Source organism: Manis pentadactyla, chromosome 7, assembly GCF_030020395.1.
Source record: "Manis pentadactyla isolate mManPen7 chromosome 7, mManPen7.hap1, whole genome shotgun sequence".
NCBI classification, from domain to species: Eukaryota; Metazoa; Chordata; class Mammalia; order Pholidota; family Manidae; genus Manis; species Manis pentadactyla.
Genome location: NC_080025.1, coordinates 11,589,718 through 11,602,455, shown reverse-complemented (window position 1 = coordinate 11,602,455; position 12,738 = coordinate 11,589,718).

Genomic DNA, 12,738 nt, shown 5'->3' with positions numbered 1-12,738 from the left:
GCAGAGATAAGAGACACACAGGAGTAAGAGAATGTGAACCGAAAGGATTCTAAGAAATCTTAAAGATAGCCTTACACTTTCTATTTTCTCTGGAATAAAGAGTTTAAATAGACTTTATTGAGATTTTAAGGGGCAAGGTGTCCCTAATATACTTCAGGTTACCATTTCTTTCAACAATTCATCCTAAAATAAATTAATTATTGTGTCTTTAAAAAAGACTAAATAAAACGCTAAGTTTTTGTTTTGAGAGGCAGATATTGTCAAGTAATGGCAAAGAGGCAAAAAAAAAAAAGAGTTATTCTAACTATATAAGCTCTCTATCAAACATATTTAACCCCTAATAAGACAAACAAAATAATTACTTCTGGTAGTTTGTCTTTAGAAAGCCATCTCAGGTTATGTCTTCCTGCTAATATCTTGGAGTTGGCCAAACCAAAAACTATTTTTGACAAATACTTTTCTTTCCTTTACTTAGTATATTTCAAAGTAAAGATTATTCATGTATTACTCTTAATTTTTTACATGGGTCAGGAAACTTCATGCCTGATGCTCTTCACTCTATCTCCATACCCATTTACTACCTGTTGTCCTATCACAAACGCACGTACCTATTACTTTGTCATCAGAAGCTACTCCAGGACACAGAGACTGGCTGAGACAAGGAACTGTCAGATCCTCCATGCACAGCGGATGTGAGGTGGGACACAAGAAAAGTCAAATACAACCCACCTCATGTATCACTCAGATCTATCCCAGCTTTCTATTAAAACCAGTCTGTCCTAGAATCTTTAAGGTCTGACCTGACCCCAATCTCTTTCACGGACCTAATACAGGAAGAATATAGGAGGGATCATGGAACAAGTGGCCACCACTGAACACCACACTCATTCTATTTCCTCGCTCTCGGCTGTCCCTCCCGCAGGTCTCAGTCCCATGCCTGGCGGAGTGACCCGGATCCTCTCTATGGGAGCTGAGTACTCCGTTGCCTGCCTTTGCTGGCAAGTACATCCTGTTGGATTTCCTGGGTCCCAGACATACTTCTTCTTGCCTCTTTTGTGTAGCACCAACCCTCACTCCTCACATTAAAAACTGAGTAACTTCTTTCTTTGCCTTACGATCCATTATCATGAAATAGCCGAAGTGAGCAGGCAGTGGTCATAGTCTCAACTTCCGTGGCTTCCTTGTTGTTATCACCCAGCGTGAGTGCAATCCTACCCCTGCTCCTGGGACAAACACCTCTAATTCACTGCGTCTGGGAATGTGCGAGGACAGGAAACACTGATGTTGCAAATGAGTCACTGGGAGTAATATTGATTAGGAACAAATCTTCTATCCTTTTTCCCAGACCTGTATGTTCTATTAATGGCAAAGTACTGTTTACTGATCATTGCTTCAATTAATATACCTCCTCCCAAGGATAGCACCCCAGTCCCATAGAGTGTATCCTCAAACTGGTGCCTTAGACAATTATTTAATAACTCATTCCTTCCCTCTATTAGGCCAGCTGCTCCTGAATTATATTTGTACATGATCAGGGGATCCCAAGATCATATACCCATGATTGTATTTCCTTCAACAAAAAAAAAAGAAGGGGAAGAAAAGAAAACAGGTCATTTTAAACAGAAAGCACCTTCATGAAAAACCAGTGCTGGTAAATCAGGCATTCCGAGAGCCCTCGGATGGTGTGCCTGGAAGGTGTATTGCAGGCAAGGAAGGCAAACCCATATCCAAACTTTGCATCAATTCATGTAAACAACTATTGCCTCTGCCAAAGCAGAGGGCCCCGTATAATCAAACTGTACCCAGGTGTCTAGCCGGCGTCCTCCCAGTAGTCTCAGCATCCGTCTCTGCTGCCTGCAGGTTAGGCACTGAGTGGTGGCAGTAGCTAGGCCAGCCGGGGCCCATGCACAGCCTCCATCCCTGCCACACGTGGCCCGTCACATGAGAGCTGGGTAGCGAAGGACGGAGGCTGGCTTACCTGCCCTGGGTAGTCATCACACCCAGCTGGCTATTCAAGGGCTTTTTGTGTTGGCGCTCTCTCGTGGGCATTACCTTAAGACACATAGATCGATAAATTCTGCACCTACTCCTGTTTATCCATCAGTGTGCCTTTCCCCCAGGTTTCCTGATCGCCAGTTTTCCAATCCTGCTCCTTTCAGGTCCCTGACCAACTACTATTCACCACTACCCAAGAGCCATATGTTCCATTTCTCCATAAATTATGACTAACGCAGTGGTCTGCTTGCAGTTCTATTCCCAGGGAAGATCTCCCCTGATCCCTGCCCGTTAAGGCCAGCCCTCCACGGTGCTGCAGCACGGCAGCAGTCCGTTTATGCCTGGGACCAAGGTACTGAGTCAACCCACCCGAGAACTAGGCGTCAGGTATTTCTTTCTCTGTTGGTTGGTCCTAGGGAACCCTCATGAGACCATAGCTGTGAACTGAGTGACGTACTCCTCATACTGCACAACAACAGAGTCCCAATCGCTAACCATATTTTAAATGTGATTAACATGTGGGCCCTGGGCTTGCTTGGGGCTCATTGTAAATGTATCATTTCCATTTTAAGAGAAATTGCTGCTATACCCTCTTGACCTGATAATATTCAACTCATAATGGACATCCTGGTAGTTACCATTTGATGGAGGCAAGAGGAGTTGATGAATCAACATCTGCCGTGTTGTGTTTGACGGAACATTGGGGTATCTGTCTGCCAGGAAGAGATGTAGGCTTCGAGATTTGAAGAGTGATGGGGCCCAGAGATGCAAACTGGGAAATCTTTGAGGAGCTAAAATGTATAGCTATGAGAACACATACCTCAGAGGATTGCAGTTAGGATTATATGTAATATTCTGCAGGTAATAGATAATGCTCCATGCACTTTGTCCACAGTAGGCATTCAATAAATACTAAGTCAATATTGCTTTCATTATTACTGTAAATGGTAGTGCTAGAATTCAAACCCAGTTCTGTCTGATCCAAAGGTTATTTCTCACCTATGCTACCTTTACGTTAAGAATAAACAAGCTGTAAAATCCATTTCACTTTTATTCTACTATTCCTCTTCTATTTATCTTTTTTTAATTTTAGCAAAATCTTTGTCTGACGGCCAATAGACATTCAAGATGTTACTTGACAATATCAAAGGAGCTAATTAAAATTCTGTATATTTGATCAACACTCCATCATTTATGTATGTATACACATATATACATATATGACATACATGAAAAAAGTTGAAATAATCAAATCATTTCTAATCCCAATATATTTTGTGCTCTCATTATAATCTTTGCTTGGCATGAAAATATTAGAAATGTCAATTTGACATATTCAAAACTTCTGGATCTTTGTTCTGAAAGCCATTTGAATTTTTTCTCAGTAACTCATACGAGGTTTATTAGTAGACAACGTGCTGACTGGTGGGTACATAAAATTGTGCTTTCTGTGGTCTTCTCCAGAAGTGTCACAGGCAACAAAACATTTTTTATTTCGAATTCCTCTGGGTGGCTACCTACCACTGAGCCATTACTCATAAAAGGCATGAAATTGGGAATTTGTGATGCCTAAGTCAGCTGTGACATCACAATCTAAAACACCCCCGTATGCTTTAGCCCTGTCTTCACGGAGTGTACCAGCTGGCTTCCATCGTGACGGCCCGCACCCCTCTGCATGCTCGGCTGCCACTCGCTCACTTTCTCTACCTCTCTGCTCTCCTGGGAGATGATCACCAGTCCTCATCTTTGTAAACAATCTCTTCAGCTTCTGTGCTCGTGTTGGGGGCCGATGCTTGAGTGCTTCCCTGACATACATCTTTTCGTTTAACACAGAGGTATTGTTTCAGACTTGCTAATGTATGTGAAACACATGGAGTTCAGTACATTTCCCAAGCAGAGTATAGCCTGCTTCATCTTGGTAAGTTTGGAAATGAATAGTGTGGCTGTGTGCATGCACATGGGTGTATAATTTTTTTCAAATAGTAATCCACCTGCATTTAATGAATTTCTACTTTTGCTGTAGCTTTTTATAAAACGTTACAAGTGCCTTACTACTCACCCACAAGCATTGCAGAGCCTGCGTGTGAATAGTTTTTTCATAGACTTCTTGCCGGGTATTGGCAGAGACCTCCTCTTGCAGGAGGAAAGCGAGGCCTCTGTAGTGAGTTCTAGAAAGCACTGTGACTTCTTTGTCCACATTTTAGAAACTTCCTTCATTCCACCTGGTCACGAGTTTACAACACTGATGACGGAGTCTGTCTCGCCTTTTGTATCTGTGAGTGAGGATGAGGATGAAGATGTGAAAATGATAATGAAGAAAGCCAGTCACCTAAATGAGCAGCCCAGTCACTCCCCAAATTCATTTTAAAATCTCACAGATACTATTAATTTTTTCTTTCCTAAGAAGTTACTTTTGCTGTGGAAAAAAAACCCAAACAAACAGAACAGGAATAGGAGAAAGGGAGGGGGGCAGAGGCAGACTTTGAAGGGTTTTTGAAAGGTGGTCGGGATAGGCCTCTTTGAAAGGTGCCGGTTGAGCGGAGATTGAAGGAGGTGAGGGAGTGAGCCTTTGGGGTGTGGATGGGTAGGATGCTTTCAGGCAGACGCGTTGACCAGGGCAAAAGGCCCCCCCCTCAAGAGAGTGGGTAAGGGAGAGACTGGGCTGCTCAGTGAGATTCCAGAGGTAAGAAGGACCACGTCATGAGTGAAATGGGGGCCACTGGAGGATTTTGATCAGAGGCAGAAGATAACCTGACTTTATATTTTAGAGGTTTACTCTAACGGCTGTATACAGAACAGGCTGTGGGTGGGGTGGGGGCACAGGTAAAAGGAGGGAGCCCAGGTGGGAGGCTCACACAGTAATCCAGGTGAAAGAAGATGATGGCTCAGACCAGGTTGGCAGCAGTGGAGATGGGGAGAAGTGCTGGGATTCTGTATACCCGTGGAGCTGGAGCCCACAGGATTTCTGATGTACTAGATGTGGGATATGTAAGAAAAAGAAGAATCAGAAGATGGGTCCAAGGTTTTTGGCTTGAGCAATTGGAAGGATGGATTTGTCTTCGGCTGTGATGAGGAACATCGTAGGCAGAGTCTTTTTGTTTTTTGGTTTTTGGTTGGGATATAGTGATGTGCAGTCCTGGTTTTGGGTGTAAAGCACAGCAGCTTGGCAATTGCGCGCACTGTTGAATTCTCCCCCCACTGGTGTGGCTGCCATCTGCTGGCGTGGAGGGGTGTTGCGGCACCACTGGCTCTATTCTCCATGCTACGCAGAGCCGACTATTGAGGGGCACATCGGTAGTTCAGTTTTGGACATGTTACATTTGAGACATTCGAATGAAGAGGCTGCATAGGCATTCAAATGAAGATTTAGAGTTCAGGAGTGAGGCTGAGCTGAATTATTAGTTACCATATTGAATTTTTTTATCTAAATACAATGTCTGTCTCTCCATTAAAAGAAAAAAAAAAAAGAAGTCACTTTTTCATTTCCCTGGAGAGTGTGTATGTGGATCCTATCCCCTAGTTCGTCCAATATTCTCCTATTTCTTTATCGCCCAACCCATACAAACCTAATTTCCAGAAAAAACTGCAATCAGAGGAACATGTGAGTTAGAATCCAGAATTCACAATACTCTAACAAATGTAGCATTTATAACATATGTTTATGATGTTCTCTGGTTAAAAAGGCAATAAAATACAATACCTTGCTTATGCCTGACAACCATCCTCTGAGTAGGGCAGTATTTTTATTTATCAGCTAATGAAACTGAAGCTCATGAGATTAAGAAATTTGCCCAGCATTACATAGGTAGGATTAGGTAGAACTGTATGCAATTGATAATATTTAACCTCTTTGACCTGTCATTTCATATTGTTCAAGCTGGGAAGTGGTAGCGAGGAGGCCAGTGCAGAGCTCCCTCCCCTACCCCAGGGCCTGTATTCTTAGTCTGTGTGCTTTTTTAATGCTGTGATAAAAGTAATAGCTAAATAATTTCTATAAAGCATCTAAAAATAACATTGTTGGCAGCTTACTTGTTACCTGCCTCAGCCCAAGATAAACTTGATTACGTGGTCTTAAATTACGAAGATTTACACAGTCACCAAGGTAAACAAGGGACAAGGAGGTAAAACAAAATATCGTAGAAGTATATAGGTTGCATAAAACAGCATGAAATTCTGAGTTTAAGTGTGATGGAAACAGAAATTTCATGACTCAGAGGAATCACATCTAAGTAACAACTGAGTAATGGAATCTAAGCCACCAGAACTGTTAGTGCAAACTCTACATTGTGTCAGAGAGGTAGTGGCTGACTTGCTTAAAATTGGGTTTATTAATTCCTGTTGTGTGAATCTTCCAGTATCTTCCATTTACACCTTTAATAGTAAAAAGTTTTTTTTAAGTTATTTATACTTAAATTCCTAAGTTATCCCATTGCTTTATAACTGTGTTGCTATAGTCTTTATTATTCATGTATCAACTTGGAAAAATAGGTACAGGCGCACACACACACACTGTAAAAATTATATAAAAATTTGCAAATGAGGAGCATAAATATGCTAATACACACAAAGTATACCATCGGTACAGCCTGGGCTACAGTGATAATGTTCAATTTCAGCTCAAGTTATACCACCACCATTTCTGGAAGACAAGAACAGTATCCTTTTATACACACTTAAGGTAACAGCTTTAAATAAAATGGTAAATCATAGTGATAGACTATATTATTTCCACCTGAATAAAAAGAGTGACATTTATAACATTTAAAAATAAACAATTTAAATTATTAGTTTTAACGATGAATAAAGGAGATTAAATTCAATGAGAGTCTAAGATTATTTTTAAAATCTAAGGAGAAAGAACCGTGAACCTTGAGAGAAGACTTCTGTGCCTCACAATACTGCAGCAGGAGATGCAGACATTCACCGGGAAACATGTAAGAGTGCAGATGAAGAATCAGCAATGCCTTTAGGTGGGAATGGCTGAGCTGGGGAGAAACAAAAGCGAGGAAATTCCTGTAAGATTAGAAATGAAGTTAAAACAAGAGTCCTAGGCAATCAAGCACCTACCATCTTCAGGTGTACATGAACTTTGGTTTCATATCTGCACAGTCTGAGATTGCTGCCTAAAACCAGAACTTAGGAAGGCCATAGCCTATGACTGATAGGGTAAAATGGGGGCGACAGAAATGGGTCTATAAAACAAATTCTAAAGAACCATTCATTCTAATACAAACTACATTTTCTAACCACAGTTCAGTGAAGACAGAAACTCGAACAATAACAACAAAAGTAATAACAAAAACAACAGAAATTCAAAGAAGCAGGCCTTTTTCACTAATGTTCTCTCAAAATTGTCTTGCACCGTAGACAGGCCTCCTTGAAAGATTACCCTGAGTAGTTAAGTTCTTCTTAACAGTGAAGACCCCCACCTTTATACACTATTAAAATGAAGTTGTTACTTTCTGTAAACATACCCACCTTTTTTTCATTTCAACAATTACTCATTTACCCGACCCAGCGAGGTCAATTATATACCGAGGCATTCATTCATTTACTGCACAAATATTTAATGATACAAACGAAACTATGCCACTGAGGGTACAGAGGTGAAAAAAAGTACATAGTTCTAGCTATCACAGAGCTTACTTTGTGGCAAAGACACATTATACATAATATGTGTTAAATAAATATTTGTTTAACTGTGTTAAACCTGTTCATAAAATTGACTTCTTTTCAAGAAAAGATGTAATACAGGAAAATGACACACACATCTTGTTAAAGCTTGCCAAGAATCTGTATTTACAAAGAACTCACAATTTGGCTTTCAGAGAAATAGCTGATAGCCTTTTGATTTCATAATATGTAGTCCCATAGAATAAAGCCGGAAAATTTCCCTTAGCATAAATGGAGAAAAGGTGTTCTTTAAAGAACATACAGTACAACAGTCTTGAAATATGAGCAGCTCACTTTTTAACTAAAAATGAGGTGGCCAGAGAAACAAATGACCCATTGTACTCAAAAACGCACTGTGCCCTTGTGACAGTTGTTCTACGGTGGTGTAATCCTCCCAGAGAAAACTGTGAGGGTTTCTCACCACCACCCTCCCCCAAGAGGAAAATCAGTTTGCACATACGAGTCATTCAGCTATGACCTATTTATATAATATAATTCCCAAGCTATTCAACTCACAAATGGGCCCACTTCTTGGACCTGCTGGTTGGAGCCAGTCTTTTAAAACTTGAAGAGCGAAATCCTCTGGGAGTTTATGCAGGAGGGAGGGAGACAGAATCTAATCCTTCACAGCATGCTGGCTGCCTGCCAAAGCGCTCCAGAGGAATTCAGAAGCGCAGACCCTGGAATGCAGCCCCATCTGGGAGGCTGACGACAGACAGGGCATCCTGGGAGCTGCTGCGGTTCTGCACTCTGCCCCCGGTTACTTCAGGAGAGATGGACAGGTGCAGCGTGAGTGGCAGAGAGCGATTCTCCATCTTCCCTGCAACACCCCCTGGTTTAGACATTAGGAGGGAAGGAGAAGAAAAACGGTCTGTCTTGTCCACAGGAGTGTAAGCAAATTATTTATCTTAATTATTTTTGGATTGCAATATGTTGCCTCATATGTCAAATGTACATTAAAGAGCAATTAGCTTAAATGTCAGCATTAAATGACTCACTACTTAGCATATCAGAAACCAAAGCAAAAATAATGAAGCCCAAGAATCAGTGTCTACTGCAGTCTGTAAGTTTCAATAATAATATAGTCTTCTTTCTACATTGAATTTGGAGTAAGGCTTTCTGTCTTAACCCCCGTTCTAGAAAGAGTAACTACAAAACAATGTCCATAAGACAGTCACAGGAGTCAATAAACTCAGGCCCATAGGCCGATCTGGCCTGCTACCTGCTTTTGTATATAAAGTTTTATTGAACCATAGGCACACCCATTCATTTATATATTGCAAATGATTTCAGGCTATAATGGCAGATTCAAGTGGTTGCAACAGAGACCATGTGGCCTCCTACAAAACCTTAAATATTTACCATCTGGCCCTTTACAGAAAGTTTGCCAACCCTGGCTTATAAAGCATACATGATGCTACAAGGTATAACCTTTGCACAGATGCCCAGGAACTACACAGAGAGGACTATGGAGAAGTATGGGGAGGCCCTTTGAATATCAAGAAAAGTCCTGCTCAGTGACCAGCCACCCAAGATGGGGGGAAAAAAAACATTAGACAGAATAGTGCCAGACATTCACACAGAAGACGTAATCACATCCTACCAGCCATACTGGAAAACGCTATAATTCCAAGGCATTAGGCAGAATACTCAGAAGGATGTTGCTGAAGTGGAGGAAACAGGGGAATGTTAAAAGATACACTGTTCAGGATTAACAACAGAATAAACATTGCAGAAGAAAAGATTAGTAAATTTAAAGGCAAAGGAACAGGAACTATTGAAAATAAAACTCAAATAGAAAAAAAAAATTAAGTGAAAAAGCATCAGTGAACTGTGGGACATCAAAAATCCTGGAGTCCTTGAAGGAGAGGAGAGAAAAGGGGGAAATAAAAATTTGAAGAAATAATGACCAAGTATTTCCAAATTTGATTAAAACTACAAATCCACAGATTCAAAAAGTTCAACAAGCACAAAGAAAGCTACACCAAGGTCTTCTGTTTTCACCATTTCTATTGAATATTGAACTAGAAGTCCTAGCAAGTGCAGCAACACAAGAAATAGAAATAAAATGCATCCAGATTAGAAAGGAAGAAGTAAAACTGTCTTTACTCACAAATGACAAAATCAGTGAAAATTTGGAAAAATGTATAAAAAATTCATTGGAATCTACAAAAAAGCTGCTAGAACTAATACATGATTTTAGCAAGTTTGCAGCATGCAAGATTAATATAGAAAAATCAACTTTATTTCTATAGACTAGTGATGAACAATTGGAAACTGAAATTTAACAAGCAATACCATTAACAACAGCATCAAAAACATCAAAAAACTAGGCATAAATACTTGCACACTGAAAACTACAAGACACTGCTGGGAAAAATTAAAGAAAACCTAAATAACAGGAGAAATGTACTGTACAATTGATCAAAAGACTCATATTGATAAAAGTTTAATTATCCCCAAATAAAGGTATTGTTTCAACATAATCTGGAAAAAAAATACCAGTAGACTATTTTTGTAGAAACTTACAAGCTGATGCAGAAGTTTTTATAGAAATTCAAGGGCACTAAAATAATCAAAACAACTTTGAAAAACTTCAAAAAAGAACAAAATTAGAGGATACGCACTACTTAATTTCAAGACTTATTGGATGTAACTGTTACCAAGGCACTGTTTTATTGGCATCAAGATAGATAAGTAGATCAATGGAACTGAACAGAATCCAGAAATAGATTCCTATATAAACAAATAGTTTTTGAGAAAGGTACAAAGATAGTACAGGGGAGAAAGAATAATCTTTTCAGCAAATAGTACCAGAACAGTTGGGATATAAATATGCAACAACGTAGTTTGATTCATACCTTCAATTATAAGTAAAAATTAATTCAAAATGGATCTTAGACATCAGTGTAAAACCTAAAACTACAAAACTTATAGAAGAAACCTAAGAGAAAATTTTTTGTGACCTTAGGCTAGGCAAAAATTACCCAGATGCAACACCAGAAGAGCCAAATTGGTACATTTGACTGCATCAGAACTAAGAACTTCTACTCTTTGAATAGTACCAGTAAGAGAATAAAAAGACAAGCCACAAACTGGGAAAGAAGTATTTGCAAAGCACATGCCTGGTAAAAAACTTGTATCTAGATTATATGATGAATTCTCAAAACTCAGCAAGAAACAAACAACTGAATAAAAACTTGGGCAACAGACACTTTAACAAAGATGTACAAATGACAAGCACATGAATGAAAACTCAACAAACTCAACATTGTATATTAAAACTGCGGTGAGATACTACTTCATATAAGTTAGAATGGATAAAATTTAAGACTGACCATACCATGTGATGGTGAGGATGTGAAGCAACTGTAACTTACACATGACTGATAGAAATATGAATTGGTACAAGTACTTGGAAAACATCTTCACAGTGTTTAAAAAAGTTAAACATATACACCATATGATCCAGCCATTTCACTCCTAGGTATTTACCCAAGAGAAATGAAAACATACATTCACACAAAAACTTGCATGTATGTTCATAGCATCTTATTAAATAAATGTTTTAATAGACTTGGTATTTTAGAGCAGTTTTAGGTTCCCAGAAGTATTGAGTGGACAGTACAAAGAATTCCCATATACCTTCTGCCCACATTTAGAGACAAGTACATTGTGGCCTCCAAATTATATAGGAAGTTTTCAAACCACCCTGTGTGTTTGCACATTTTTTTTGGAAAAATGAAATTTTCTAAAAACTCAATAAGCCTTACCATATTGCCTAGACTTATGGATCACCAAATATTTTACTGGTTGAGAATTTTACAATGAAACAAAAATTGTTTCATTTGTCTACTTCACAAGGAAAAGAAAAAAAGAAAGACTGAAAACAAAATATTTAATTACTACCCTACAGACGTATTTACTTAAGTAGATACAAAATCCCTTGAAAGAAGCCTTCTTTCTCATCCAATCTCTTCCCAGATCCAACAACATTTTACCTACATTAGAATACAAGGCTTCCTAGAATACAAGGCCTCTGACTATTTTGGATAGAGATCTAAACCCTAGAAAATATGTCTCATCCACTCACATATTAACTCATAAGTGTCTATTAGAATCCTCAGCCTCTTTCACTTTGTTTTTTCTAAAACTTTGTCTTTTAATCCTGAACAATCTTACCAGACATGGCTATTTCTGGCATCATGTTCTGGTCAAATGCTCTATCTTCAACAGCACCTAAAATACTGCAATGCTTATAATAAATATTGAATACATTTATATTGAACATATATGTGAGCACACAAACAAGTTTGTGTGTTTTATGACACACATAGATAAAGATAGATTCAGAGCTCGAGAAGCATAAGAATACTTCCAGAAATGAAGATGGATTCAGATGTAGACACAAGACAGCTACCAATACAGGTACTATTAATACAGATCAGGATTTATATATGTTTCTTATGTTGGAAGGAAATTTAGAGATCTCAAAGTCAATCTTCAAATGAAGGAATTCCCTCTTCAGTAGCTCAGACTGGTTTGAATACTTCCAATGACAGAGCCTGTATTTTTTCAACATCATGCTCTTTCTTGGGACAAAATTCATAAAAATTTAAGCAGTATAGTTAGGTTGTAATTTGCTTCATATTTTCTACTTATTGGCCTTATATCAATCATCTGAAGCTAAAATGTTCTTTTATGGGTGGGGGAAGGAAGAGGCCGTCTTGTAGAAAGCAAAGTATAAAAGAAGAAGCATGTTGTGCCATGAAATAACCACTGGTTAAACTAATGATTAATAGATTATGAGCTAATTTGAGGAGGTGTTTTCTGAGAATAATGACAAGAAGGATATGTTTCATTAAGCTTGATGTGCCACTTTCTGGGCTCAGAATCTCATCTATAAAATAAAATGATTTAATGAGTCAAAGATTATAAGCTCAGATGCTTTCAAGAGACAAAAAGTAAACACCGATGGACAAAAGATAATAGGAAGATTAGTAGACTGTGCTGAGCTGAAAACAACTGCCCATAGCTCTAATGACATTCATGTTCAATTTAAAAATCATC